At 38.1% G+C, this 16,795-nt stretch overlaps 1 pseudogene across 1 annotated transcript; it reads left to right on the top strand.

Annotated features, from left to right (window-relative positions):
• Nucleotides 1-5,657: 5,657 nt before the first annotated feature.
• Nucleotides 5,658-16,592, top strand: LOC143579101 (vesicle-associated membrane protein 714-like; annotated as a pseudogene). Its single transcript, XR_013143398.1, has 5 exons — nt 5,658-5,968; nt 13,454-13,640; nt 16,076-16,217; nt 16,318-16,435; nt 16,530-16,592. The product of XR_013143398.1 is annotated as a vesicle-associated membrane protein 714-like (transcript).
• Nucleotides 16,593-16,795: the final 203 nt, after the last annotated feature.

The raw sequence follows: 16,795 nt of genomic DNA, 5'->3' as shown, positions 1-16,795 counted from the left end.
CTCCAAGTGATAGTTCTAAATGATTTTTTTTACCTGTATTGTTTTCAAATTTAATGTTCTTGTTTCAAGGAAGTATTGTTAGTATATATAAACACTCAAATTGTTATTGAAAACATGTACACGCGTACATCAATATTGAATTACATGAATTAAAATAGAGCAAAACAAACTAAACAAACCAATTACTAATACAAAAAAAAGGAATTTGTTGGTTGGCTTACAACTTCTACCAACAGTTTAGTCCGCAACATCAGTGCTTCTGATCCTTTGATGTGGAACTGTTCCAACTCCTGGGTGAAAACGAGTCGAGTCGAACCCGAGCTCGTTTGAACTTATATGGAGCTCGAGCTCGGCTCATTTCGAGCTCTATTTTCAAAGCTCGAGCTCAGCTCGTGAGTAGATTCTCGAGCTCGAGCTCGACTCATTTAGTATTTATTAATTAATATTTTAATATATATAATTATATATATTTATATTCAATTATAATTTTATGTATAAAATAATATATATTATTTAGTTATTTTTTCACAATATTAAGTGTTTATAAAGCTTTATTTTGTGTTCATCAAAATTTATATATACCAGGTTTTATAACCCGCGCGTTGGGCGGGTTTATGTCTAGGTTTTATAACTCGCGTGGGTTTGTGTCTAGGTTTTATAACTCGCGTGTTACGCGGTTTTGTAATTATAATGTAATTAGCCACAAATTCTATATAACTATTATGCTAAATATGGTTGGCTCTTCTACCTAATGTGATGTTTAATGTATGTTTGGCACGCCACATAAAAACATAAACTACAAAAGTAATATTGAATTTACTTCATATTCTTACATGTATCATTTTGCTAAAAAAAAAACTAAAGAATTGAATCTATTAGCCTAATTATACAAATTAATGTAACCTGATTATGATAAAGAATTGATTCTAGTATTCGTACCCCTATTGAAAAAGTTTTTGGTGCATACATACTAACGTCTAATAAGGTTGCCAACAAACATCCAACAAACATCAATTCGAGAGTGCTTATATGCTTCTTCTTGGTCAATTTGTGACATATTATATCATATATGACATCTTTATCTCCTGATATGTAGTCTACCTGAAAAGAAAAATGAACAAAGATTTTTTATGACTACACAAATGTTAAAAAAGAACAACAAAATACTATGTTTGTGTGGCTCATAGCCTCATATGACTTATCATTATCATTTAATAGATTCAACTCAACTCCTCTCATTTCAAGTCCTATAAGCTTACAATCATGTTTATATAGTAATTTTCAAAGACAGATTAACTCTTACAAGAAAATCAAAAGTTTACCTCTAGTGCCTTCATGAAGGGCTTTAGCAACACGAAGAGGGGTCTTTCCGAGACCTTATTTGTTGACGTCTTCACTCAAAAGTCTCAAAACCTTGACACAAATAGATCAACACTACATTAGCAAACAATAATCTAAACTAATAGAAATCCTTTTTTTGTCCTTACTTATTTTCTTATGTACAAATATTATTTTGGGTCAGGACGATCGAGCCTTTCAACACGGAATGGGCTACCTTTTATTCCATCCGTTTAAAAGGATCTCGATCGAGCCTAACTAAATATCCATTTGCCAACTGTCAACTAAGTCATAAATACATGAAATACCCTTGCAGCAACCGTTGAATACAATACTACTACCACATAACCCAAAATCAAGCAAAAATCATTTTTAACCCATTATTAACCAAAAATAATTTGCCAAAATTTCCAAAAATACCCTTATCACCAACTGAGATGAACCTGATCAGTTCACAACGTGTTAGCCCGTTAACAAACACTCCAAATATCAGCCTACTTTCGTACCAGAACTATTATAAATATTTCAAATCTTCCTTTCACTTTGATTATGACCCGGAGTCAGACAACCAATGAATGAGATTTCTAGATCAATTGAAATACAAATTCAGTGACTCAAAACATCAAACGCTAATAGATGCCCAAATTTAGTTTAGATGCCAAAAAATTAACACGTAAACTGGTCTCAGATGACCTTATGGTCATCATCATCGACTCAAGCCACCAAACCCATAAACATCTAAAAATATTAACACTACTAATTTCAAGCAAAGTATGACTCAGCGTCGTCGCTACGGCTGCAACCGAGGTTGCCACGCCATGTAGCGAGCCACCATCATCGCCGACTAAAAGAGAGAAAGAAACCGAATCTTTCCACGATCAAAGAGTATGTGCGACACAACATGTAATAAACCTTGTTTTACGCATTAGAAGCTATATTTAATTCCAACCTTTAAAAGTCTTTACATGATGGTACACTTTCATGAAGCTTAGCTTCTGTAGCAATGCATGCAGAATGCTTTCATGCCAGTTTTACTAAATCAAATTCATTAATTAGTTTAGCATATACTAACTGAGACTACAATGTCCCAATTCAAGAACACTTGGGCGCGTTAAAATCTAATCTCACTTTTTAAGAAGTGTTACAACTCAATAAAATATGACCCATTAATGATCAATCCGTTGTTGTTAAAACACTTCAAACCAACAATAACCGGCTACATACATAATCAAAGCACAGACAGGCAACGGCATCACCCTGTTACTTCAGCGACAGCCATAGACAACCATCTCCGCCACCGCCGTCGCCTAGAGTTCTAAAATGGAACTCGGCAACAGCCACAACATTCCGTCACCTAGGGCTTACAAAATCAAACCTGGCAACAGAAGTATAGGAGCCGTAATTGACTAAATCGGAGTCGCAAAAGTAGCACAACACCACCATAAGACTAATCGGAGTAATAACAGAAGAAATGGTAGCCACAAAAGTGTCACAACAGCACCGTAAGACTAATCGGAGACATCACTACAGCAAGATATGAAAGCATTATGGTGGCGGCTGTGATTGCATAATCAGAGCACAACGCTATGAGAGAGAGAGAGGTACTATGTGATGCATGATTGAGAGTGAGGTGAAAAGGTGGTTGTAAAATAAAGTTACTAACTCTGATACGCGTGTAAAGAATAACCAATACGTGGAAGTTTAACAACATAGCAGATGAAGGACATAGAGATACAACACAAAATGCATAAGGTACAACCAGCGATGCTTCAAAAAGTTGAAAATTAATATATATAAATATATTAAAAAACAAAAATTCCACTATTCACAAAAATAAATATTCATCAAAATAACAAATCCCAACCACATATTTCATCCTCTCACTAAATGACTATTAATTAAATGCTCAAATATCAACCACATAAATTTTCACACTTAGTACGCAACAAGTCTTCAATAATTTTTAAATATGTGTTATGCTATTTGTTAATTGCTTGATTTTTGTCTGCCCACTTACAAAACAAACCAGAGTTTACAACTCTCTAAATATATTGCCACTAATATAATTTGCTGCCTCTTTTTTCTTTGCCAACAAAAAATAAGCAATCGGACATATACAAAAAAAAATAAAACGCCAAACATTTATAACCCCACAGCAAAACGCGAGTAATAATACTAGTTAATATTAATTGTGAAAATAATTTTAATTGTAGCTAACTTTCAAACCTCCGGGATATTTTGGAAAAAAATATTTGAAGCTTAGCTCGGGCTAATGGACAAATCGGAAGAATACCTGGGTAAAGAAGCGATTCAAGCCCATTGGAAGGTCATCAATTCAGAATGCCAGAAATATGCGGGGATATACAACCGGTTGAGTGAACACGGTTGGGTAGCGGGCAAAACGACGCCGACATCCAATCTCGAGCATTAAGCGACTTTCGAACTCAAACTTTGCCCGAAATGGTTCGGGGCACCCACCGTTCCAGTCGCTTGACGATCCGGCGCATCATTTCGGGCTACAAAAGAGTCGAGGACCTCGTCTTCGACAAATCTGAGCACACCCGCAACACCATCCGATGCTCGTAACTTCAACCTCGTTGACGAACATGACGCGGTTAATTTAGACGACGACGACGTACAAGAAATGGCTCGACCCCGCGATAGAGGAAGAAAAAAGAATACGAAAAATGTGGAGGGTGCGTCGTCGTTACAAACCGATGCGAGGTTCTACAGAAATCGAACATCTAAACGAGGTGTTCGGTCGTTTCGAAACTCATACCGTGGAATGTACCGTTACTCTCCAACAAACCAACCAAAACCACGAACGGGTTGCCGCTTTGTTTGAGTTGCGGAAAATGGGACGAGACTACGACTTCCTCGTCGCAAACGGGCTAAACGAAGAGGCCAGATTATTGGAAGAACGACAAGTTCAATAAATGCGTGAATTGGATTTTAGTTTTATGTTTTTTTTGTTATGTATTTTTTTTATTTATTTTTTTAATTTTAATGTATATTTATTTAATTAATTTAACGAGTTTTTATTTGTTTAATTTTATTATAAAAATAAAATAATAAAATAAGATGACGTTATTACACTCGTAAAACAAAACCGCACCTTTTACTCACTGGGCATCACATGTCATAACTCGTCCTATTTTATAACCACTCCACTACACAAATCTCGAGAGATCATTTCGGAACACAAATGAGAAATTGAATAAGTTTATTATTATTATTATTATTATTATATTTGTATTAGTAGTATCATCATTATTATTATATTTTATTGCTATTATTATTATTATTTATTTATTTATTTTTGTATTTTTATTACTATTTGTTCACTATTTTGTTAGTTTTTTTATTCAAAACTTGTACCTTGCTTATCACTTTCACCTAAGGTATTTAAATAACTTATAATTTTAATTTTTTTTCTAAGTATAAAAGTTATTCAGTTTCTTTTATTTATTTCTTTATTTTTGCATTAAAAGCTTGTAAGTTATGCATCACCCACTTGTATCCATCTTTATACTATGTTTTATTTAACTATTAAAAAAAACTATTCGAAGGTGTATATAAATGATAAAAGATAGACACAATACATTCATAATCGATATAGAAAAGATAAAAAGAATCTCATACAATGCTAATATGAAAGTTTAGTGCTTCTTATGACAGAAAGTTAGAAACCATCACTTTTAAAGTGAGATGCCATCTTTCTCACCTCTCACGTCCATACACTCTTTTTCCTATACATAAGCGTCAAATTATTCTCTCACATCATCCCTAACAATCCCTAAACAATAAAAACATTCATTTTTCTTATCTAGTGGGCTTTATATCGAACCAGTTTGGTTATACGCCCCTCATGTTGGCCCTTTGATCATTTAACATGACAAGCCTACAAGATCATAATAAAGTGTGCGATTGGACCGTGTTTGTCCACCTCCCTCACACATTTAACGGTACTATCCCGACTCCACTCCCCTCTCCCACGTAGTCCAAACCCGTAAATAATATAAAACTCCCACATAATAATCCTTGGACTTTTGTTATATCATCATGTAATACGTAAACTTAAAGATAAAGATAGTAAGATATCCGTTATATGCGGTGTCCATTTTCACCATAACTTATAATAATAATAATAAACAATAATAATAATAATATAGAAGAAGCACTAACGTCCAAAGTCCCCAATCTCCATGTCGGTTGCCATTACCCGCCACCAATCACACAACACCGGTTGCCGGTTACCAATAAAACCCACAGATCTAACCAATCTATGGGTTTCTTCTCAAATCAATTATAAACAATCTCAAGTTTGAAGGTGGCGGCGGCGGCGGTACTTCTGGAGGATCAAATTCAACTTCAACTGATGATGTTAATTCGATTAATAATATTATGAGACACATTCTCTCGCATACTTCACCTCGTGATGCGTGCAGGGCGTCTTTGATATCTCGGGCTGTTAAGTGTAGCAAATTCTGATCCTGTTTGGGAGTGGTTCTTGCCGGCTGATTGCCAGGATATTATTTCACGGGCGGTGTCTCCGGTCAACTATTCCTCTAAGAAGGACTTGTATTTTGGTCTCTGTCAGTCGCCTGTGCTTATTGACGGTGGGAGTATGGTGAGTTTTTTTATTATTATTATGGGTATGTTTGGCAAAACTAGCTGGTAGCTATAGCTAGAAGCTGTTGGCTGTTAGCTGGTGGCTGGAAGCTGTAGCTCTTTAGATATATTTAGATGTTTGGCAGAGTAGCTGTAGCTTTTAATAAAACGTATAAAATTACTAAAATGGGCATAACTAAAATCAATAATAGTAAATGTATATATTTTGGAAGGTTATTTAAGTAAATTATCATACTAAAAGCTTGTAGCTTTTCTAAACGCCACTGGTAGAAGCTTTAAGCTTTAAGCTTTTTCTCCTGACCTAAAAGCTTCAAGCTCCTTGAACCGAACAGAGCTTTTAATTGAGTATGAGCTTTTTCTTAAAACCTTGAAGCTTGTAGCTCCTAAAAGCTTCATGCCAAACATACCCTATATTATTATTATGCACACCAAGTGTTCGATGAAATGTCTATTTGGTTATGGTTTGAGATATTGTGTGTGTAGCTGCTCTGTTTGTGGGTTAGATTTAGGGTATCGAATTGGTGGTTTGTAATTAAGGGTTTTGTAAGGGGGGAATCGGTAAAAATAGGATTTTGATACGCGGGTTTATGCCAGCATAGGGTTTGGGTTTTAGGGTTTATAAGAAGTAGACGTTTCCAGAACCGAACAGTTAAGAGCATCACCAGTGCAACAAACCCTTTCTTGCTTTGAACCGCCAAGGCGCCAACTTAGCATGCTACATCAGATTTTTAACTAACCTACAAAAACCTTTATTTCTCCTGCGGTGGTTATTACCCGTTCTTGTTTTAAACTGTCAACTCGGCATGCCACATCAGATTTTAAACTAACATACAAAAACCTTTATTTCTCCTCCGGTGGTTGTTACCCGTTCTTGTTTCAAACTGCCACCTCATCACCTGATATTCTGTTTATTTAATCTGTATCAAGTGTGAATGGGGGCTGTAGGGGTATGGTACTAAACCCGGTTTTACGACCCTAAATCTATTATGTTTGGCTTATTTTATTATATGGACTAATACAATGTTATTGGGCTGAGGGGGTTTTGTGGAGGTAACCCTAACTGGGCTAGGCCCATTAGGGTACCATGATGGTGGCCATGAGACTTTCTATATAAGGAGGTCTCCACCTCCTTATTAAAGGGTCATGCTCAATAAGAGCCACCACCACTTTTTGTGTCTGTAAACAAGAGATCCTCAGGATTTCTTAGCAGTCACCTCCACACCCCTGAAAAACCATTGCAGGTCTTAAGCAGTCGAAGAAGAAGATCAAGACGTGGTTCGTTCATCTCGAAAATCCGTGGAAACATCGTCATGGATCAGGTCAGATTCATTTCATGATTCGACATTGGCGCCATCCGTGGGACGGCAACGAACTACCCTTCGATCTTCATCTCGGCTGTCAGATCTATCCCAGGAAAAACCCAGATCTGGAAGTTTACAGAAAAAGGCTTCAAGGCTTGTTCTATTAAAGCTCAAAAAGATCCATAGATCTAAAAGAGGCTTCCAGATCTGTGCAAAAAGAAACAGCCTGATTCGAATGATCAGGTCTCCGGATCTGTGAGGGTTTTAAATCTGCTCCGAGCTTCAGATCTACCTAGATCTGATTTACAGATCTAGATCTAGATTACAGACCTGGATTTTAGGTCTAAAGTTGCAGGTCTGACTCTAAAATTGCAGATCCAGAAATTACCAGACTTCCGCTGCCATGTACGCGCGCCCGCGGACTCTCACTCCGCAGCCGTGCATGTGCCGCCGCGGAAACCAACATCTGGGTTTTGCGCAAGAGACCTTCGCCATGCACGCGCATTCACGAGTCACCACTCCATCGCCGTGAATGCGCGCATCAGGCCTCGCGCCAAACTTAAAGGTTGGGAATCCTCATAATATCCCATATGGCTACGCGCCAAACTTCAAGGTTGGGAATCCTCATAATATCCCATATGGCTACGCGCCAAACTTCAAGGTTGGGAATCCTCATAATATCCCATATGGCTACGCGCCAAACTTCAAGGTTGGGAATCCTCATAATATCCCATATGGCTACGCGCCAAACTTCAAGGTTGGGAATCCTCATAATATCCCATATGGCTACGCGCCAAACTTCAAGGTTGGGAATCCTCATAATATCCAATATGGACATGCGCCAAACTCAAGGGTTGGGAATCCTCATACCACATGCTCATGCATCACATATGCTCACGCATATTACTCATGCTTACGCATCACATGCTCACACATATCACAGTCTACGCGCACGCGCATGCAACATCTGCGCGTGGCGCATAACACAAAACCAAAGTCTACGCGCACGCGCATGCAACATCTGCGCGTGGCGCGGGACATAAAGTAGCTCGTAAGCCGCCTCACGCGCAAGCTCCACTATTATTACAGCTCATAAGACGCCTCGCGCGCAAGCTGTTATTATTCTCACAGCTCATAAGACGCCTCGCGCGCAAGCTGTTATTATTGTTATAGCTCGTAAGTCGCCTCACGCGCAAGCTTCATTATTATTATAGCTCGTAAGACGCCTCGCGCGCAAGCCTTATTATTCATACAGCTCATAAGACGCCTCGCGCGCAACCTGTTATTATTGTTATAGCTCGTAAGTCGCCTCACGCGCAAGCTTCATTATTATTATAGCTCGTAAGACGCCTCGCGCGCAAGCTTTATTATTCATACAGCTCATAAGACGCCTCGCGCGCAAGCTGTTATTATTGTTATAGCTCGTAAGTCGCCTCACGCGCAAGCTTCATTATTATTATAGCTCGTAAGTCGCCTCACGCGCAAGCTTTATTATTCATACAGCTCATAAGACGCCTCGCGCGCAAGCTGTTATTATTGTTATAGCTCGTAAGCCGCCTTACGCGCAAGCTCCACTATTATTACAGCTCATAAGACGCCTCGCGCGCAAGCTGTTATTATTCTCACAGCTCATAAGACGCCTCGCGCGCAAGCTGTTATTATTGTTATAGCTCGTAAGTCGCCTCACGCGCAAGCTTCATTATTATTATAGCTCGTAAGTCGCCTCACGCGCAAGCTTTATTATTCATACAGCTCATAAGACGCCTCACGCGCAAGCTGTTATTATTGTTATAGCTCGTAAGTCGCCTCACGCGCAAGCTTCATTATTATTATAGCTCGTAAGTCGCCTCGCGCGCAAGCTTTATTATTCCTACAGCTCATAAGACGCCTCGCGCGCAAGCTGTTATTATTGTTATAGCTCGTAAGTCGCCTCACGCGCAAGCTTCATTATTATTATAGCTCGTAAGTCGCCTCGCGCGCAAGCCTTTATTATTCATACAGCTCATAAGACGCCCCGCGCGCAAGCTGTTATTATTCTCATAGCTCGTAAGACGCCCCGCGCGCAAGCTTTATTATTCGTACAGCTCATAAGACGCCTCGCGCGCAAGCTGTTATTATTCTTGTAGCTCGTAAGTCGCCTCACGCGCAAGCTTTTATTATTCACACAGCTCATAAGACGCCTCGCGCGCAGGCTGTTATTATTCTTATAGCTCGTAAAACGCCTCGCGCGCAAGCTTTACTATTCATACAGCTCATAAGACGCCTCGCGCGCAGGCTGTTATTATTCTTATAGCTCGTAAGACGCCTCGCGCGCAAGCTTTACTATTCATACAGCTCATAAGACGCCTCGCGCGGGCTGTTATTTTTCTTATAGCTCGTAAGACGCCTCGCGCGCAAGCTTTATTATTCGTACAGCTCATAAGACGCCTCGCGCGCAAGCTGTTATTATTCTTATAGCTCGTAAGCCGCCATGCGCGCAGGCTTCATTATTCTTATAGCTCGTAAGTCGCCTCATGGCCAAGCTTCATTATTATTATAGCTCGTAAGCCGCAACTCGCGCAGGCTCCACTATTATTATAGCTCATAAGTCGCCTCGCGCGCCAGCTTTATTATTCTCATAACTCGTAAGCTGCCTCGCGCGCAAGTTATGTTACATTATTATCGAGATGCGCGCTCCATCTTTTATCAGGCCTCGCGCCACTATGATGCGTGCTGTATCTTATTTATGACAGGTCTCCATCATTATCATAAGGACCGCAACATGTCACCATCATGAGGAAAACCTCCCAAAACTCAAAGACAATAAAGACAAGGCTAAAGAAAAGGGAAAAAAACCGCCCTATGACCTAACACACCTCATAAAGTCCAGCGCTCCACCTAGACGCTTGCGCGCCCAGGAGCAACGCTGGACTTGGGGGGGCTTGTAGGGGTATGGTACTAAACCCGGTTTTACGACCCTAAATCTATTATGTTTGGCTTATTTTATTATATGGACTAATACAATGTTATTGGGCTGAGGGGGTTTTGTGGAGGTAACCCTAACTGGGCTAGGCCCATTAGGGTACCATGATGGTGGCTATGAGACTCTCTATATAAGGAGGTCTCCACCTCCTTATTAAAAGGTCATGCTCAATAAGAGCCACCACCACTTTTTGTGTCTGTAAACAAGAGATCCTCAGGATTTCTTAGCAGTCACCTCCACACCCCCGAAAAACCATTGCAGGTCTCAAGCAGTCGAAGAAGAAGATCAAGACGTGGTTCGTTCATCTCGAAAATCCGTGGAAACATCGTCATGGATCAGGTCAGATTCATTTCATGATTCGACAGGGGCCTACTCTAGTGTTTGTTCTTCTTTCTCACAAACTAATGGGGAAGTGGTTTGTAAATGCGAATCCAAGCGGTGCCACGTGGGCGCCATTGAAGATGCTTTTAGGCAACGCCAAATAAGTACAGCTGGCTAAGGAGGCCAGTTTTCAGTCTGCACAAAAATCTTGTAGCCTACTACAGTGTCCACGAAGACAACCAATGTCAATACAAGTGTAACAAGTTGGCTAAATGTTAGTCATGTGTATTGATTTAATTGGGTGTTCCCGTGGGACCGTAGTACTTTTCAAGGGTTTTTATTTGGCAAATAAATGTTAACCTTCTTAGCCGATGGATCTTATTTAGTGTTTTCTGATTGGTTGGTTTAGAACATGTGGGCAAAAAGTATGTCTAATTTTGCTAAAAATGTGTCGAAATGCCTGTTTTCTTGGTTTTCCTTTTATAAAGGGTAATGGTTCATGTTCATAGCTGATCTGTTGAAGCGATAGTTGCATCCCTAAGTGTGAACAAGCAGCCAAAATCACGCCTAAGAAATGTGTGTGTGTGTCAACTAGAGGTGTACTTAACGTGGGCTCATTCACTTAAGTTCAAATCAACTAACTGGACAGTTGCTTATGTTTCTTAACAGAATTATAAACAAGTTACCTAGATTATCATAAGATGCATGAATCCTGTCCACTATACATCAAGGATCACCATTCTAATACCATTTGTAGCAATCAAGGCCTAAAGAAACAGACTAGCTCAGTAGCTTCTTTAGTAACTAAAACTATGGTTGAAGTATAGTAGATTAGTAGCCCGTCACCTCGAACGATGTGGGATGAAATGTAACATGTACGAACTGAAATGAGCTATCAAACCTCCTGCATCATTCGGCCCTTGATTTTTTATGTGCATAGTGTTTGGTTTTAGCTAAATTGAAGTATGTGTAACTTGATTGATTAGTTTAAGTGTGATTTGTTTTGTTATGTTTCATATGCGTTGTAAGACCAGACCAATCGGCCTTTGCTCTGTGTTGATTTCTTAGGTGGGTAATGTTTGGTTTTAGCTGAATCAAAAAATGTGCATAACTTGATCGATTTGTTAAGTGATTGTATGAACATGTTATGCTCAAATTTATGAGCTAGGTCATCAGTTTCCATTACAGAACTCAAAGATGTGCCCCTCTTTAAGCTTTATATTTATATTTACACTTGGTACTTTTCTTTGGTGGTAGTTTTTTATTTATTTTAGTAAGAACCCAAATCTAAGGGTGTGAAAATTTTGTAAGCTGCTCGTTTATGATTAAGCAAGTATAGGACTCGGGTCTCTTCAGGTTATATTAAGGTATTGGGAAGTACTAACGGCCTAGAAGGCCTAACTACGACTGTTAGTATGCCCAAACACTTCTCTACATAAGTCAGTTTTCATGATTTTCCCTTTACAAGGGGTTGTGATTCATTTTCATAAATGATCTGTTGAAGTGATAGTTGCATCCCTAAGTACGAACAAATTGCCAGAATCATGTGTACTTAACGCTGGTTCGTTCGCTTAAGTTCTAATCAACTAACTGGACAGTTTTTTATGTTTCTTAGCAAATTTTAAACCAGTTATCTAGTTTATTATTAAAAAATGCATGACTCTTGTCCACTATACAGTATACATCAAGGGGTTAACTTCTAACACCATTTGTAGCATTCAAGGCCTAAAGCAACACACTTAACTCAATAACTTCTTATAGTAGCCCGCCATCTCAAACGATGTGGGGTGGGATGTAACACGTATGTATGGATGTCATGAGCTATTAAACCCCCTGCACCAATCGGCCTTGATCTTTGTGTTGATTCCTTGTGTGAGTGATGTTTGTTTGTAACTGAATCAAGGTATGTGCATAACTTGATTCATCAGTTAAGTGCGATATCTGTTTTATGGTGATTCGCATGCATTCCGTAACAGAACTCAAAGCTTTATGTTTATAGTGGCACATGGTACTATCTAGCCGGGGGTCTCACTGGAATCAGCCTCTCTATCCTATGGGGTATAGGTAAGGCTGTCTACATCTTTACCCTCCTCAGATCCTATCATAGTTTTGCCGTTGTTGGGATTTACTGAGTACGATGATGATGATCTAAGGGATGTGAAACTATTTTAACTTGCCCATCTATTATTAAGAAAGTATTAAACTCTAGTGGTCCCTCGGGGTTATATACTAAGGATTAAGGTAGCACTAACTGCCAGAGACAAGCCTAACTAGGAGTATAGGACTGTTAATATGCCCAAACAGTTGGACACAAGTGTATGAAGTAAGTACACTTGAAAATGAAACAACATAATAAATCAATCATTTTTTACCTCATTGCTAATGATCAGTAGTTTGTTTTGGAGCGGATCACCAACACATAAATTTAGATTTTTTTGGTTAAAACTTCTTGACATATTATGGATTTATAAATGGATCACATTGAACAAATAATAGAGTCTATAATTCAAAAAACAAGCACAAGGACCCAAATTTGAGCTTTGATAATTTCATTGTGCAGAAATGGGGTAGAACCGTAGAAATGAAGAATCCTTCCAAAAGATGTGTCACCAACATACATATGAGTAAGCAATATGTCCAAAATGCTTACGTCTAAGTCTCTAACCACGAATACAATAATGTTGATGATCATAAATTTAACTAAAAGTGCCAAGTCTATCTAGTATATAGTTTATTTTGCTGGTTAGATATTTCATGTACATGGATAGATGGAAACTTCTAATCATGGTGAATTCATGTAAATTGTTATCGAACTTTTTGTTTAATGAAGCCTGGAAAATAGTGGCATTTCTGTGATGTAACCCTGCTTCTAAATCAGGTTTAATTCTTTTGGGTACAGAGTTTCTCCCTTTATAAACAGAACGGGAAAAAATGTTTTATGCTCGGAGCAAAGGCGCTTTCGATATCTTGGTCCAATTCAGTTTTCTGGAGATGGAGACCGTCACCCGAATCAAGGTCAATATTTTATCTTATTAGTTCTCAAATAAGTGATGATATGAAAATAATTAAAAAATATAAAGAAGTCTGTACTTTTGAAATGATTACAGATTTTCAGAAGTTGCTGAACTTGTAGCTGTATGTTGGCTAGAAATTAAAGGCAAGTTTAAAATAAGTATGCTTTCATCAAACACAACATATGCAGCATACCTTGTGTACAATATTGGCCCGCTCTCACACGGGCTTGATTTCCCAGCTAAAGCGTTGGTTAGACATGTTGATGGGACCGAAAATTCCAATGACTACGATGATGTGGAAATGACTGTTGTGTACTTGAAACCACCAAGTGAAGATACACATTCAGAAACAAGAAGTGGAGCCCCGCAAAAGCGAGCGGATGGTTGGATGGAGGTTGAGTTAGGCAAGTTTTATAATGATAAAACGGATGGTGAGATGGACATTCGGTTAGCAGAGACGTGTGAACTTAATTGGAAATGTGGGCTTATAGTTGAAGGCATCGATATCAGTCCTACAAATGAGGAACGGTGATGCAAAAGGTGAAACTTGTTCCGAGAAGGCTGGAACATGTGGATTAGGTAACTTGGTTTTGGTTAGTGTTCATTTGGATGTTAACATGTATTTGTGATTCTTTAACAGTAAGCTGAACCATTAATTGTAACAGGATATTTTCATGACCTGAAATTCTAATGCGGGCAGTTGTATGATGGTGTGAAAATAACAAACAAATGTACTCAGTAAAATCACACACATAGCGAAGCTATTGGTATGGTCGGATGATGCCAAATAGTTTTTTATAGGGGCTAGAGAGGTTGCCCACACGGATGATGTGAAAATTTAAAATGAAAAAAACCTATTAAGAAATTCTCCCACCCAAATTGGGTAGATGAGGGAAGTGGCACGGGCTCGTGCTACAAGCGTCGTGCGGTGTCCCAGGATCTACAAAGAATGGCTATTCCGCCTTGTGTATTATTTGGAAAAGCCAATGTAGAACTTGCATAATATGCAGTGACATGTATGCAGGCGCGTTAACAATCTATACTTGCTATACTACATTCTTTAATGCTAGTAGTACATTGATTTTGTGTATTTTCCCTATAGAGCCCAACCTAAATTTTTTAAAAAAAAACAAGATAAAAATTCAATAAACATATGGCTTTACGATCGATTGAATTCAAGACCCAATCCTTCTTTGATGAAGATTGAAGATCGACTAGAGGCTCAACCACAACCGTCAAACAAGGGACGATGTGACGATCAAGCCATCGCCGTTATCCACCATTCATCAGTAGGGTTGCCCGGTTGGGGAATCCGTGGTATCGAATGTCAATCATGTTGGCATATGCAGAAAGAAGTTTCTTCAAACTTGAAGTTGTTAAATTTTACTTGCAATCCACAATGTCCTAAAAAAGACTTAATGGATTGGTAATCATAATTATTAAGAACGAAACCTTAGATATATAAACTACAGAGAGGCAGTCAACAACTTACTGTCAAAAATGTTAGAAGAGCTTCACGAATCATCATTTAGCCGTTAACTATTACGGTATTTGATTTTATTACTATATTTTTGTTATCTTTATTGTTATAACGTTAATTGTCGTTTTAAAAATTGGCATATATATTTCATTACTTGTTGGGCATGATATTTAAATTCTTAGAGACAGCCTTGAGCTTGTGATATGTGAAGTTTCATGTTGGGGGTTTCCTCAATGGTATTCCTGGATGAATCAGACATGAAGCGTCAAAATCATGATAAACAGTTGACATTCTGTCTCTGGAAGGTTATTGGGGCATTAGGGGTAGTTCCAAACATTGTTAAAAAAAGTCTCGTAGTAATAATAATAATAATAATAATAATAATAATAACAATAATAAAATCTGTCTTATTATGCAGCTTATTACGACCGTGCTTCTTAATATGTAACATTTGATTGTGTACGTAAGTTGTGAGTCGTAACCAGTAACAATACAAGCCTAGCTTTTTAAACATGTCTAAAATCAGTTGTACAAACATGATATAATGTGGAGATAATTTGTGAAAGAGAATTAAATCATCTAGTCCTTCAACTTTGAACAAAGTCTTATTAACTCCCTCTTAATTTTAATTTTTTTCCTTTTTGGAACTGCAAATTTCATTAAAAGCCAACTAGCAAAAAGCTAGAAACCGAACAAAAGACAACAAAAATTACAATATAAAATTACACCAATCTTTCTACAACAAATTTATGAAAGACGGAGTTATTTATTATCCAAAGAAAACCTAACGATTCATTATCTTAATTTTAACTACCATAACAAATTGATCTTGACAAAAATTTGGAACTTTGAATTTCAAAATATATTTTATTAAGAAGAGGTTTCAAATGAGGATTATTAAGTAGGTTTAAAAACTAAGCATAAAAGAAAGTGGTTTCGTCTTTCATCATAACCCGACGTATATAGCATTCCGTTTGTTGAAAATAATGGGAAAATTTATTTAATTCGTTTTTTATGGTTGTTGTAGCGTTCTGTGTTGTCACGGCCAAGTCTCTTGGCAAGAATATTCCAATTGCCTTCTTGGAACGCATTAAGGATGATTTTAATAAGAAATATTCCGAAGGCAAAGCTTCAACCACTGCTGCAAAGAGCTTGAGTAAATCATTTGGGTACATAACTATCACTATTTAAAAATGTGTGTGCGCGCATGAGGTGTGGGGTGTGTTATAATGCTTTATTTAGTGTTACTAACATTTTCGTGGATTTTAGGCCAAAAATGGAGCAAATGCAATACTGTGCTACACACCCTGAAGAGATCGACAAGATCGTTAAGGTCAAAGCTCAGTTTTCCAAAGTCAAAGGGGTTATGATGGGTAACATTGAGAAAGTAACATTCCAGTTCTAAGATTTTCTCTTTGATCATGCTTGTGGTACTTATGGTGATCACGAAACTAAAGTAAAAAAAAGTGAGATGTGTCTAGGTCCTTGATCGTGGAGAGAAGATTGAACTGTTTGTTGATAGAACCGACAACCTACGCAATTAGGTACGTGCAAAACAAACGATCCTTTTGTTGTTGAAGACTTGTAATTTTTATTTTTACGTGATTTGAGAGTCTGAGACACAACAAAAGAGTATTATGGTATACACATGCATAAACCATATTCCTTGTAGGTGAAGCCCATAGTGAATAGTAGGATAAAATCATTCAACCAAGTTGGAAAAAAAACTAGTTTATAATTGCAATAA

The sequence above is a fragment of the Bidens hawaiensis genome, unplaced genomic scaffold (assembly GCF_021521415.1).
Source record: "Bidens hawaiensis isolate Kalapana, Puna unplaced genomic scaffold, B.hawaiensis_p1.1 tig00029602_1, whole genome shotgun sequence".
Lineage (NCBI taxonomy): Eukaryota > Viridiplantae > Streptophyta > Magnoliopsida > Asterales > Asteraceae > Bidens > Bidens hawaiensis.
This window is presented reverse-complemented; position numbering and strand designations above follow the sequence as displayed.